General features: G+C 46.5%; 2 non-coding genes across 2 annotated transcripts; both read left to right on the top strand.

Moving 5' to 3' along the window:
* The first annotated feature begins 9,366 nt into the window (after positions 1-9,366).
* On the top strand, positions 9,367-9,439 carry Trnak-cuu (transfer RNA lysine (anticodon CUU)). Its single transcript has one exon. It is a non-coding gene; the product is annotated as a tRNA-Lys (tRNA).
* A 5,530-nt stretch (positions 9,440-14,969) lies between these two features.
* On the top strand, positions 14,970-15,042 carry Trnak-cuu (transfer RNA lysine (anticodon CUU)). Its single transcript has one exon. It is a non-coding gene; the product is annotated as a tRNA-Lys (tRNA).
* The last annotated feature ends 409 nt before the right edge of the window (positions 15,043-15,451 follow it).

Here is a 15,451-nt window from a genome sequence, read left to right as displayed (position 1 = left end):
ATTCCGAATGCACAAAGTGTGTGGTCTTGTTTCCCTGTCTATATTTGGTCGGTCTCGTAAGAGGTTGAATGTAACGAATGGGTGGGAAAGAGCTAGGGGCAGCGGCTGTGCAGAACGAAAACACAATTCCTCAGGGTGTGAGCGTTACGAGATGAGTCGTATACAAGTTATAGTTTGTCGTCAGTGATCGTGTGGCGTAATGGATCAGGCGTCGGACTTCGGATCTGAAGATTACAGGTTCGAATGCTGTCACGCTCGTGTTTTTCCAGTTCTGAAAAAGAATCATACCGTTTTAATGTAGCAATTGAGCAGTACGAAACCGTCTGAATGTTGCTGTTGACCATTTTTTGCTTGGAGTTGCTCTTGAGCTTGAAACACACACAACAAGACCGGTGTTAACTAGCGAAATGGTCGGCAGGGTGCCGTCACCGCGAGTTTTGACTGGCACTTGCACATCTAAAACAACGGCGGAAAGTAACTCGTTCGGCTTTTGAGTCACATCAAGTATGTGTGTTAATTTTGACGCCACTAGCTCTGCATGTTGTCATGCAATTAGTTTACATCTCAGAAATGATTATGAAATAAAAGTTAAGTACGTGACGAGTGTGACGTTAGGAAAACATTAGGCAGCATGGAGAGAATCTGTATGGGACCACCCAACCCAAACGAGTACTGTGTGGCGTGCTACCTGGCAGGTATTAACCGAGGCAGCCGGCTAGCTAAGTCGGTAGAGCGTGAGACTCTTAATCCCAGTGTTGTGGGTTCGAGACCCACGCTGGGCGGAACGGAATTTTGTTCCGCTGCAGATGTAAATTACCGTTTTCTGATTAACGTGATATAATGTAAATAGCAACTTTAAACTTTGCCTACGTCTCTGTCAGTCGCAAGGAAACTGTATTTGAAGGTGAAGGTGATTTTGTAGACATGTGTGAAAGACATGTTCTGAAATGCAAGTGTTGTTGTTTGGAGAGCACATCGGTTAAGTGTCAGATGTGTAGCCAAGCAGTAATGGGTCGCCATAGCTGCAAATATTAGAAGCTAATATGAAGTGTTGTCAGCTGAAGTCTGATGATGCAGGCGACCGTAAGGCCGAAGTACGCAAGAGTACAGCTAGGCCGCTCCTCTTTAGCTCAGTGGTAGAGAACTGGTGTAGTAAACCAGGGGTGGTAAGTTCCATCCTCAGAGGAGGAAGACGAGTTTTGGAAATCAGTTTCGCGTTGTGGCCGTATAGCAAACAGTATCTGTGATGACGAACAATTAGCGACAGGCGTTTTATTAAGAATTACTCTCAGATGTGATAAAGGCGAATGGCGCAGATAAAGCATTTGCTAAAGCGGTACAGCATAAGGTGGGACGAGGAAGTCTGAATTACATTTTATAGATGTATTTCTCACATATCTCAGAGCCTCTGGCGGTCGTCGTCGTCGTCGTCGTCGCCGCCGCCGCCGCTTCTGCAGAAGTAGCAAATGGCCATCGTAGCAAATGCGGCGAGGGACGCCCTGCCTTCGATTGCGAATGCACAAAGTGTGTGGTCTTGTTTCCCAGTCTATATTTGGTCGGTCTCGTAAGAGGTTGAATGTAACGAATGGGTGGGAAAGAGCAAGGGGCAGCGGCTGTGTAGAACGAAAATTCAATTCGCAGGGGTGTGAGCGTTTCGAGATGAGTCGTATACAGGTTATAGTTGGTCGTCAATGACCGTGTGGCCTAATGGATCAGGTGTCGGACTTCGGATCTGAAGATTACAGGTTCGTATGCTGTCACTCTCGGGTTTTTCCAGTTCTGAAAAAGAAACATACCGTTTTAATGTAGCAATTGAGCAGTACGATACCGTCTGAATGTTGCTGTTGAGCATTTTTTGCTTGGAGTTGCACTTGAGCTTGAAACGCACACAACAAGAACGGTGTTAACTAGCGAAAGGGTCGGCACAGTGCCGTCACCGCGAGTTTTGACTGGCGCTTGCAAATCTATAACAACGTCGGAAAGTAACTCGTTCGGCTTTTGAGTCACATCAAGTATGTGTTAATTTTGACGCCACTAGCTCAGCATGTTGTCATGCAATTCCTTTACCTCTCAGAAATGATTAGGAAATAAAAGTGAAGTACGTGACGAGCGTGACGTTAGGAAAACATTAGGCAGCATTGAGAGATTCTGTATGGGACCACCCAACCCAAACGATTACTGTGTGACGTGCTACCTGGCAGATATTAACCGAGGCATCTGGCTAGCTCAGTCGGTAGAGCGTGAGACTCTTAATCCAAGGGTTGTTGGTTCGAGCCCCACGCTTGGCGGAACGGAATTTTGTTCTGCTGCAGATGTAAATTACCGATTTTCTGATTAACGTGATGTAATGTAAATAGCAACTTTAAACTTTGCCTACGTCTCTGTCAGTCGCAAGGAAACTGTATTTGAAGGTGAAGGTGATTTTGTAGACATGTGTGAAAGACATGTTCTGAAATGCAAGTGATGTTGTTTGAAGAGCACATCGGTTACGTGTCAGATGTGTAGCCAAGCAGTAATGGGTCGCCATAGCTGCAAATATTAGAAGCTAATATGAAGTGTTGTCAGCTGAAGTCTGATGATGCAGGCGACCGTAAGGCCGAAGTACGCAAGAGTACTGCTAGGCCGCGCCTCTTTAGCTCAGTGGTCAGTTCCGCTTCAGACGCCGTGCAGTGTGGACGTGCCTAGTCTTCCGCTCCGCCGTAGCGTTACGTATAGTGGGATATCGTTTGTTTACGTGTAGTGTTATACCTTCTGTAAATTTTTCTCCGTCGCTGTTTCGTTCCTTGTGTTACTTTCTGTGTGTATTTCAGTGTTTTTGTTTAGCGGTTTAGACCGCGTAGTTTTTGAAAATGTCGTCTCAGGTTATTCCTCGTCAGGCTACAGTTAGTTTTGCTTTCGACAAGTCCAACCGCCATGTGCAACCTAGTTCCCTTGAGATTCATGATTGGTTAGTAGATACCTTTGGCATTAATTCGGATCAGGTGCACACTGCATATTGTGATACAGAACTCTATGTTTTCTTTGTTAAATTTATGGACCCCCTTCAGGTTGATAAAATTATTTCCAAATTTGGTCATCAGGTTCTCTTTCGGCATCGGGATGATTCTGTCAGTACCGTACTGCTTTCAAATGCTTCCATTACGTACACCAGTGTTCGTGTTTACAACCTTACGCCGGATGTGGATAATGTGTATCTTAAGGAGGGTTTACTCAAGTATGGTGATGTTAAGAGTATTCGCCTTGAACGCTGGTCCAGCCAACATCGTCTGCAGTGTTGCAGTGGTATTCGTTCCGTCGAAATGCACGTGAAGCAGAATATTCCCTCGCACCTGCAGATCGGTGGATATCGTGTCCATGTAACATATAGTGGTCAGGTTGGCACCTGTTTCTTGTGTAATGAGAGTGGCCACGTGCGTACCGACTGTCCGCGGAGGGTTTTTGTGTTAAAAAATTCTCTCGAACAGCGTCGCAAGTTAACGGTCGCTGACCTCGTTGCAGGTGGTTCTGCTCTTGGTGTCGAACAGTCCAGTGGTAGTAGCGCCCAGTCGCAGGTTTTGCACGCCCCTGATACAGAATTTCCTCCTTTACGTGCCAAATCTGATGTTGTTCCGTCGGTTCCTCAGGTGGGTGTGCCGCTTTTGAATAATAAACGGCGTCGCGCACAAGATGGAAATAGTACGGATGAGGATCTCCCCGAGATGCCCCAATCCGAGAGACCGACATCCTCCGAGCCACAGAGTAGTGTAGATGCTCCCTGTTCCCCTGAAGTAGCTGTTCCGGTAGCGGCTGCTGACGCCCCTCCGGCTTCCGACGCGGCTTCTCTCGAGTCGGCTCGTCGGTCGGGCCTGTTGGCGCCTCCTTCCGAACCGACTTCGTTGTCACGACAAGTTGAGCCGCAACAACTTCCTGCTTCGCTGCCCCATACCTCTGCCAGCGGAGCTGCTCCGCCTCCTTCCAACTTAGCAGCTTCGGAGCTTCCTGCTCACGTTTCGCATCCGTGTAGTCCATGTTTGCCGGAAGCTAGTATTGGTGTAGACCAGTCCGTTTCGTCGGATGTTTCCCCCGCGCCTCCGGACCCTGACTGTGGACCGGCGCGGGTGGTGTCGGATACAGAACTTGACCCTCCTACGTCACCGGCTGCTGCCGCTTCCTTGCCCGTCAGCCGACGCAAGTTGCGCGTTCAGCCGAACGTCAATGCTGTTCGTAAAAAACCGAAACGTAAGGGATCCGCGGAAGGGGGTAGCAGTCCCCTTCCCTCGGATGCCTCCGTCTCCCCTGCTATGGACTGTGATGTTGATGCGTCGGTGTAGGTGATTTCCTCTCTCGATTTTCTCTCCATGGTTCAAGCACACACCTTTCTTACCTTAAATGTTAACCGTATTGAGTCCGACGTTCGCATTGCCTCTTTGCGGCAGTTTCTCTACGACTCCTGTGCGGACGTAGTATTTTTGCAGGAAGTATTGTTTTCTGATCTCTCTCTACCTGGATTTCAAACTGTTTTTAATGTCGCACCGGATAATTCAACAGGAACTGCTCTTTTCTTTCGAGAAGGTATTCCTGTTACTGACATTGAATTCCTTGACTCTGGCCGTGGCATTGGTTGTCGTCTTTTTGATATCTGCCTAGTTGTTTTGTATGCCCCCTCTGGTTCGTGTCGCACTGTGGCTCGATCGCGCTTTTATAAGGAAGAGCTTATTTATCTTTTGCGCAAGAGTCCTCGGAGTCTCCTGCTCGGAGGCGATTTTAATTGTGTTTTACGCCCTGAAGACCAGTCCCCCAATTTTAATTATTGCCGAGATTTACATGACTTGGTTCGTACCATGCACCTGCGTGATGTTTGGGAACACAAATATCCAACCCTGGTGAAATTTACGTATTTTACCGCGTCCTCATGCAGTAGACTCGTCAGATTCTACTTCTCTGATTTTTTATGTTATAACATTCTTTCTGTCGATGTTATTCCTACTAGTTTTTCTGACCATTGTGCTTTTACTGCAACTGTAAATCTTAGTCACCAACCAGCAAAACTTTATCGTTCCCAGTGGATGTTAAATGTTTCCCACCTTGCCGACAGTGCCATTGACGAAGTTGTAAGTGCAGTGTGGGAGCGATGTCTTCGCTCTGTCCCGCGTTACCCCTCCTTGCTCGTTTGGTGGACTGCGTTTGCCAAGCCCAAGATTCGTCAGTCTTTGATTTTTTACTGTGCCGCAAGGGCGCGTGATTTTAAGAACACGTATGAATTTTACTACTCTGTCCTGCGTGAACTGTATGACGCGGCGGGTCCTTCTCCTCTGCGGATCCATGATGTTCGTCGTATGTTCTTGACCCTCAAACGACGACAGTTGGATAGTCTGCGAGTAAAGTCGAAACCTCACTCTCTTGTTGAAGGTGAACTGACTTCTTTGTACCACCTGCTGCGGCATCAGACTCGACGTCGTCGCACCTTCATCTCTTCTCTTATGGTGGATGATGGACGACAGCTTATTGCACAGGAGGATATGACGCATGCTCTTCATCAGTATTACGCTAGTCTATATTCTGCCGATGATTCTGGTGCGTCACTTTCTGATGATGTCCTTGAGGATCTTCCTGCGACGATCACGCCTGACGCGAACGGCGACTTTCTCCGGGAGTTCCAGGTAGATGATGTTTTCTATTTTATTCCTCGCTCTCCGTCCGGTAAATCGCCGGGTCCAGACGGCCTGCCTAAAGAATTTTATCTCCGTTTTTGGCCTCTTTTGGGTGGCACTTTTACGCAGATTTTAAATGAGATTGTCAGGGGGATGGATGTGCCAGCCGATTTTAAAGTAGGGAAAATTGTTTTAATTCCGGAGTCCACTGGTCGTTTATCTGCTGCCAATCTTCGTCCGCTCACATTGCTGAACTTTGATTACAAGACAGCTGCTAGAGCGCTCAATAGTCGATTGTCTTCTCTGCTTCGGGGTGTGATTGGTGCACATCAATGTTGTTTTCCTGGTAGATCTATTCTGACCCCAGTAGCCGAATATCGGGATGTTGTCTCGGTTGCGGCGGTTACAAACGTTCATTGTGCCTTTGCTTTCCTCGATTTTTACAAGGCTTTTGATCACGTCAGTCATGTGTTTTTAAATCGTGTTTTAGATACAATAGGTTTTAACGCTTCATCACGTGGTGTTCTTGGTAATTTGTATAGGGGAATAACTGCTCGGGTGTCAGTCAATGGGCAGCTGACGCCGCCCATTGCTATCCGCCGAGGGGTACCTCAGGGTATTCCGCTCTCTATGTCTCTATTCATATTGTCCCTGGAACCGCTGCTTCGGACTCTTGCTTTCAAGCTTCAGGGTATGACCCTCTCTGGTGGGAAGCTCACTGTTAAGGCGTACGCGGACGATGTCGTTGTTCTCCTCCGTCAACGTGATGATATCACATTGTTGAAAGGGGCAGTTGATGCATACTGTTGTCTCTGGAGCGCGTCTCAATCAGGGTAAATGTAAGTTCCTTAATATTCGAGGGTTTCGCGATGCTGATGTCCCTTGGGCCACTTTTGTCGATCGCCATACGTCATTGGGGATTAGCATTGATCGGTGTCCCATAAAAATGGCGGCTCTTAATTGGAAATCTGTCACCGAGAAGATACAGGGGGCTCTGATGGTCCATGAGCAGCGCTCTGCGGCCATTTTGCAAAAAGTCAGAATTTTAGACACGTACGTGTTATGTAAAGCCTATTATGTTGCTCAGCTGATCCCACTTCCCATAATGGTGGCGAAAAGGTTGCGCCAATTGTCTAGCAGGTTTATATGGAAGGGTCATCTATTCAAGTTGCGTTACGAGGTTATGACGAAACCGCGTATCTCCGGAGGCTTGGGCCTCACTGACATTACTCGCAAGGCATCTGCCTTGTACGTCCACCGTACGACTCTCATTGTTACGCAAGAAGTGACTTCAATTACATCCAGAATTTTTACTGTTCTGCGTCCGAAGAGCCTTGCTCCACCTGTCGACGTCGGTCGCCTCAATTTTAAGTTGATACACGTCCGGGAATTTTATATTGCGGTTAGTTACCTCGGTGACGTCTTCTTGCGACGACCGGTGCCAACGACCAAGAGCTTGATTGCCCGTTGTGAGGGGCTGGCCGGTCCCAATCCAATCGAACTGGCGTCTCCATCAGTGTCCTGGAGGAACGTCTGGAAGAATGTTAGTCTGCCGATCCACTCAATGGCTGTGGCGTCCACATGGTATAGGGTAATTAATAATTTGGTCCCCACCAACGTACGACTGCACCGTATTGGTCTTTCTGACACGGACAACTGCACTCGGTGTGGTCTCCTGGACACACTTAGGCATCGATTCACCTGCAGTGGGCACCTTGCTAATTGGCTTTGGCTCAGGAAACAACTGGCTTTTGTCACTAGGACTGCCGAAACCGCTTATACCATTGACATCATCGTACGGCCCGATTCTTCCTTTTATCCGCGAACGAAGCTCAATACCGTTATGTGGTTGCTTGGACACTTCGTACATTTTGTCAATAGTTGTCATGAAGAGGATGAACACCTAACGTTTCGGCAGTACATCGTTACTGCTTACTGGAACCGATTGCGCTTGCCAGGACTCCTTAAAGATTTTGCAAATATGCTTAGCCTGACATTTGAAAGGGAGGGTGTTGGCTAAGGTCACCTGTGTGAGCCGATTTCTTTTACACTGTAGCTGGTTTTGCCGCCTTTATGTAAAATTCTTCTCTACACCTGGACTGAAGTTTACGTGGACCTTTAGGGCGAACAAGAGAAACAAACGTAAGACCAAGAACCAAGACAGTAGGGGAAATTACGACGCCGTTGTACAGGTGCCATTCGGAAAGAGGACGGTGGAATCATCGTGGCCAGGCCTCGGGTTTCGACCCCTGCCCGCTTTGTTTCCGTAGGCCTGAATCTGATTGTCACCCCTAACTTTCAAACAATGGCAGACGAAAACGACACAAAATACTGGTAAAAAAAAGAAAAAACTGGGCAGAGCACTGGTCTTGTAAACCAGGGGTCAATAAAAAAAAGTGGCTAGGATACCTGGCTCTCACCCAGTATTAAAAAAAAAAGTGGTAGAGCACTGGTCTAGTAAACCAGGGGTCGTGGGTTCCATCCTCACAGGAGGAAGACGAATTTTGGAAATCAGTTGCGCATCGTGGCCGTATAGCAAACTGTATCTGTGATGACGAACAATTAGCGACAGGCGTTTTATTAAGAATTACTCTCAGACGTGATTAAGGCGAATACAAAAAAAAAAAAAGAAAAAAGTGGTAGAGCACTGGTCTAGTAAACCAGGGTCGTGAGTTCCATCCTCACAGGAGGAAGACGAATTTTGGAAATCAGTTGCGCGACGTGGCCGTATAGCAAACAGTATCTGTGATGACGAACAGTTAGCGAAACGCGTTTTATTAAGAATTGCTCTCAGATGTGATTAAGGCGAATGGCGCAGATAAAGCATTTGCCAAAGCGGTACAGCATAAGGTGGGACGAGGCAGTCTGAATTACATTTTATAGATGCATTTCTCACATATCTCAGAGCTTCTCGCGGTCGTCGTCGTCGTCGTCGTCGTCGTCGTCGTCGTCGTCGCCGCCGCCGCTTCTGCAGAAGTAGCAAATGGCCATCGTAGCAAATGCGGCGAGGGACGCCCTGCCTTCGATTCCGAATGCACAAAGTTTGTGGTCTTGTTTCCCAGTCTATATTTGGTCGGTCTCGTAAGAGGTTAAATGTAACGAATGGGTGGGAAAGAGCAAGGGGTAGCAGCTGTGTAGAACGAAAACACAAATTCTCAGGGGTGTGAGCGTTTCGAGATGAGTCGTATACAAGTTATACTTGGTCGTCAGGGACCGTGTGGCCTAATGGATAAGGCGTCGGACTTCGGATCTGAAGATTACAGGTTCGAATGCTGTCACGCTCGTGTTTTTCCAGTTCTGAAAAAGATACATACCGTTTTAATGTAGCAATTCAGCAGTACGAAACCGTCTGAATGTTGCTGTTGACCATTTTCTGCTTGGAGATGCTCTTGAGCTTGAAACACACACAACAAGGCCGGTGTTAACTATCGAAATGGTCGGCAGAGTGCCGTCACCGCGAGTTTTGGCTGGCACTTGCACATCTAAAACAACGTCGGAAAGTAACTCGTTCGGCTTTTGAGTCACATCAAGTATGAGTGTTAATTTTGACGCCACTAGCTCTGCAGGTTGTCATGCAATTCCTTTACCTCTCAGAAATGATTATGAAATAAAAGTGAAGTACGTGACGAGTGTGACGTTAGGAAGACATTAGGCAGCATGGAGAGATTCTGTATGGGACCACCCAACCCAAACGAGTACTGTGTGACGTGCTACCCGCTAGGTATTCACCGAGGCAGCCCGGCTAGCTCAGTCGGTAGAGCATGAGACTCTTAATTTCAGGGTCGTGGGTTGGAGCCCCACGCTGGGCGGAACGGAATTTTGTTCCGCTGCAGATGTAAATTACCGTTTTTCTGATTAACGTGATGTAATGGAAATAGCAACTTTAAACTTTGCCTACGTCTCTGTCAGTCGCCAGGACATCTTTCGATTGTCAGTAGCACCGTTTTCGTTAAATTAGCGAGATCCGACATGTGCGAGAAAATTGTTGCATCTTGTGGTGGTATCCTAACGTTTAAACATAGCGATGGAAATGTGGGAGAAGTTGTTGTTTCGCATGCCGGCCTAGGAATACTGACTGTTCGAATTTTTGAACTTCCATATAAAATAACCAGTGAACAGATAAACGCAGTGCTTTGTCTTTACGGTAAAATCATAAGCAATATTGCGGAACGCTGGTCTAGTGCACATAAATTCCCAGTTCTTAACGGGGTGCGGCAATTAAGAATCGAGCTGCAGAAGCACATCCCGTCTTATGTTCACGTTTGCGGGTATCGTGCGATAGTAATGTACGATGACCAGCCTCGAACATGTGCAGCATGCAACTCGACAGGTCACGTGCAAGCCGAATGCATGCAGAGGCGAGTGGCGCAGCAGCCTATCGGCGGGGCTGCCACGCCCCCCTCAATGACAACACTGTCTGTAACGTATGTGGCCGTGGCGCGTGGGCTTTCGGCTACACCCACGGTCCCAGAAGTTAGTGAAACCACTTAACTGCCTGCGACTGTGAGACGAATAGAGACTGCTGAAACGCCTGATCAGAGTCAACCTAAACCAGCAGAAATATCGACGTCTATCGTAGTCACCGAAGAACGGGCATCTGCGTTGCAAACGGCTGCGTCTCCACCGGCCGATGCTACTCCACGGGGGAATCTCAAGCAGGTGATGATAAAAGCCCACAAAAGTGTGCATCTCCCAGAAAAACTAAAAAACGGAGAGTTGCCCGCCAGGATGCCGAACTGATTGCACCGGTTCTGCGCGAAAAGGCTAAACAGATCGGTGAACAAATCAGTGCAAAAGCATCTGATAGCACAAACCATGATCATCCCTCAGCTAGTTTACCATCAGTCCTTGACAATGTCTCAGATGCTCTACCTCTGAACCCCGAACAGTCAGCTACACTTCGAGCCGACCGTGATAACCACATGATCGACCTCTATCCTGTTGAAGCGTCAATAACCACCTCGACAGGCCCACAGCCAACTAGTTGGGCAGACGATACAGAATCCAATGTCGAAGTAGACAGTATGGATACTTCAGAAACGGTGACAGCCATAACTTCGGTCCCCAAGGACGACGATGTTAATGAGAAAGGTAACGCCTCGACAGAAACTACTGTGCAAAAGGAACTCGCGACTGATCCATTTTCAAACGGAGAATATTTTTAACTCTGCCTTTACAGTGACTGTCCATAGATGTTTTTAAATTGCTTGCACAGTGCATTTTCGACGTGGTTTGCTTTTCCAGCACTATTTATGATTGATATTGGACGTATTTTAGGCATTGCTTTTGTTTAGTCACCCACAATTCAGCCACAGGCCTATCGACTTGCTACTCTAAATATTAATAAGATACGTAGCGCTTGTAAATTACAACATTTAAAGGACTTTTTATATGCAGCTGATGTAGACATTTTATTTGTCCAAGAAGTAACAGAGGTCGGACTTGATTGCATACCAGGTTATAATGTGATTACTAATCCTGGAGCCGGTTGTGAACTAGGTACAGCTTTTATTGCCAAGGAAGGTATTATTATCACTGACGTCACAGAATTGCCGAACAGTAGGGGCATTGCGGGCACTTTTTATAACAACAGACTAATTAATGTATATGCCCCATCCGGTTCCAGTAATAGACGTCAAAGAGCAGATTTTTTTAAAGGAGAAATAGTTCCAATCTTTGGCGTCCGCCACGACAATGTTATCTTCGGAGGTGACTTTAACTGTGTCATCAGTGCAAAGGACCAGACTCCCAATCTTAACAGATCACTTGAACTGGAACGAATTGTACGAGACTTAGGCTTAATTGACTCTTGGGAGCTCAAGCATGGGGCTGCACCTGGGTTTATCCATATTACGACCCATTCGGCAAGCCGTCTCGATCGAATTTATGTCACACCTAATTTGAGGAATAACATTCTGCAGTCAGAAGTATGGCCAGTGGCGTTCTCAGATCATGCTGCATACATCTGTACTATCACTCTAGATCGACAACGAACGTATCGATACAGGGGCCTGTGAAAATTAAATATTTCACATCTTCAAGACTCGGCGTGTCAAGAAGCCTTCCTCCAAACCTGGCGAGAATGTGAACAGAGATTTGCCTCTTACAATACAGCCATTGATTGGTGGCTCAGGTGCGCCAAACCTAAAATTAGGTGGTGTTTCATGAACTACGCACGGGAAAAGAGCTTTTGGCTTCACAGGACGATCCATTTCTATTTTCATTGTCTGCGGGAACTGTATGCGCTCGGCACTTCGGCCGTCGAGCAATGTAAACGAATTAAGAAAATCCAGGCCAAAATCCTAACCCTAAGGAGGACGCAGCTAGAAGGCTACAAAGTCAGGTCGCGGGTCCAGACTACTGCACACCAAGAACTCACCTCAGTCTACCATATGATCCAAGAAAGTAGGAAAGGATCCCGTAAAATTCTGACGGAGTTAACTGCTGAGGATGGCGCAACGCTGACTACGCACAATGAGATTAAGGCGGCGGTGCTTAACTACTTCACCACCTTGATGTCAAAAATAGAAGTTAACGTGCAAGTGCGGGACGATCTTTTGAATAATTTGCACAACAGAGTCAGTCTCGCGAACGCGGAACAGCTATTAGCCGTGGCAACCGAAGACGACGTGGGATATGTCATCTGGGAAAGTGCTAAGAATAAATCCCCCGGACCTGACGGAATTCCCGCCGAATTCTATCAAAAATTCTGGAACACCATAAAGGCGAAGATCACTTGCATGTGTAACGAACTTCTAGACCACAACAACGTGATCCCCACCAGCTTCTGTGAAGGCGCAATCGTTCTAATTAAAAAAACTCAGGCGGTGCCAACGTAAAAAATCTAAGACCGATAACGCTGCTCAACAGCGACTATAAAATCTTTGCGAGACTATTGGCCCAAAGGCTTAAATCCACGATGACCAGCATCATTGGCCCTTACCAGACCAGCGTGGGCAAGGATCGGAAAATTCAACAGACTCTATGCGACTACCGTGATTTAATCTCCATTGCGGAAGTCTGTAAACTGAAATGTGCCATCATATCCTTAGATTTCGACAAAGCCTTTGACAGGGTAAACCACCAGTATCTCTTTCGTACCATGTCTGCGATGGGTTTTCCACCTGGGTTCGTTGCCATTATACAACAGATGGTAGCGACTAATTCATCCAGAATCATCATCAATGGCCAGCCTACCCGAGCAATAGAGATAGTCAGTTCCGTCAGGCAGGGCTGCCCAATGTCCATGGCGCTTTTTGCGATTGCCATTGAGCCTTTGTTAGCTACCCTGACGAAAAGTTTACAGGGCATCGTCATACATGGATCCCGAGTTGTGTGCAAGGCGTATGCAGACGATGTCGGTTTCCTTATCATAAATAGAACTGAAGTGGAAACCGCACTACAGACAGTCAGGCAATATGAGCAAGCGTCCGGTGCACAACTAAACTGGACAAAGTCTGGAATATTCAATATTGGCCGCGGCCTAGGATCGCGCCCTCACAGGCAACTACGTCAGCTGAAGATCTTCAAGTGTCTTGGAATTGATTTTCAGCGTAATATCCGGCACACAATTGCAACCAACTATAGAAAGCTTCTACAGACTATTCGTGCCGGCATACGGTAACACAGTGTACGAAAACTAAATGAAATTCAGAAAGTCACGGTCGCAAATGTATATCTCACCTCAAAACTCAATTATATCGCTCAAATTTTACCAATGTCTGCACACACTGCAAAACGAATTATGTCAGCATTAGGACAGTTTGTCAGCCATCGTCACATTTTTAAAGTTCAGTTTGACACCTTAACGCTGGCCACAAAAAATGGTGGCTTAAAGCTTGTCGATGTTGGAAAGAAGGCGCAAGCTTTATACATATCAAAAACTTTCCACCAATGGAAACACTCAGCAGATAGTCTCGCTGCTCACCTGCTTACTGAGATAGCTCCGGCAAACCTCAGTCCACCCATCACGGTGCAACAAATTCCAAACGGACTTTATCATTTAAAACGGTTTTTATTGGAGTACAGTTATGCACAGACAAGGATCCCCGTACAAGCAATGACGGCAGTGAAACGCGTGTACCAGGAACTCATGAAAGATAAGAAGCCAAATAACGTCGAAGACAAATACAGTTTTTACGACTGGAAGGTAATCTGGTTGAACATCCATTGTCCACACTAGCCGTCAGCAATGCAAGCCACTTGGTATTTCGCAGTTAACAGAAAATTGGCCACTAACTCCAAACTACATAACATACACCTCGCAGAATCACCTTTATGCATCACGTGTAATTTAATAGATACTGATGAACACAGATTTGTGTGCGACAAAGTAAAAGATATATGGGCATATATCACGAACAAGTTGGCGCTCATCAGCAGAACATCTCCCAGATATATAACGCCTGCTGCCTTTCTAACGCCGGATGATACTCCGTACCCACGGACGAGAAGGAACGCACTAAACTGGTTAAAATCCGCTACAGTACACTACTTATTTACAAAAGAAGAAAAGAGTAAAGAAGACTTCTGGGTCTATCTTACAACTCAGCACCATCTGCTAATGAAAACACAAAACTACAAGGATCACTTCGCCAACTACCTGCTCAAAACTGTGACGTAAAATAAAGAAACTAACAGGTCAACTGATTGAATTTCATGTTACAGAAAGTTCAGCAGATATTCACTGCAAAAAGGCGGACCATCTATAAGGCGAATAATATATCATGTTGACCGACTCCCAAGTTACAACCACACTGAAGGATTCGATTGGCAAGATTTTCAAGCTTCATTTCGTAAGCAGAAGAAAAATAATAATAATAAAAAAATGGATAAGGCGGCGGTCTTCGGATCCAAAGATTGCAGGTTCAAATCCTGTCACGGTCGTTTTTTTCCAATTCTGAAAAAGAAACATACCGTTTTAGTGTAGCAATTGTGCTGTACAAAAACCGTCTGAATGTTTCTGTTGACCATTTCCTGCTTGGAGATGCTCTTGAGCTTGAAACACACACAACAAGACCGGTGTTAACTAACGAAATGGTCGGCAGAGTTCCGTCGCCGCGAGTTTTGACTGGCACTTGCACATCTAAGACAACGTCGGAAAGTAACTCGTTCGGCTTATGAGCCACATCAAGTATGTGTGTTAATTTTGACGCCACTAAATCTGCAGGTTTTCATTCAATTCCTTTACCTCTCAGAAATGATTATGAAATAAAAGTGAAGTACGTGACGAGTGTGACGTTAAGAAAACATTAGGCAACATGGAGAGATTCTGCATGGGACCACCCAACCCAAACGAGTACTGTGTGACGTGCTGCCCGGCACATATTTACCGAGGCAGCCCGGCTAGCTCAGTCGCTAGAGCATGAGACTCTTAATTTCAGGATCGTGGGTTCGAGCCCCACACTGGGCGAACCGGAATTTTGTTCCGCTGCAGATGATAATAACCGTTTTTCTGATGAACGTTATGTAATGGAAATAGCAACTTTAAACTTTGCCTAGGTCTCCGTCAGTCGCAAGGAAACTGTATTTGAAGGTGAAGGCGATTTTGTAGACATGTGAGAAAGACATTTTCTGAAATGCAAGTGGTGTTGGTTAGAGAGTACATCGGTTACGTGTCAGATGTGTAGCCAAGCAGTAATGGTTCGCCAAAGCTGCAAATATAAGTCGGTGATATGAAGTGTTGTCAGCTGAAGACTGATGATCGAGACGACCGTAAGGACGAAGTACTCAAAAGAACCGCTAGGCCGTGCCTCTTTAGCTCAGTGGAAGTCGCGCCTGTGACACCGTGCTGATCGGACGTGTAAAGTGCTCCACTCCGC

This window comes from Schistocerca gregaria, chromosome 3 (genome assembly GCF_023897955.1).
Source record: "Schistocerca gregaria isolate iqSchGreg1 chromosome 3, iqSchGreg1.2, whole genome shotgun sequence".
In the NCBI taxonomy this organism is placed as follows: domain Eukaryota; kingdom Metazoa; phylum Arthropoda; class Insecta; order Orthoptera; family Acrididae; genus Schistocerca; species Schistocerca gregaria.
This window is presented reverse-complemented; position numbering and strand designations above follow the sequence as displayed.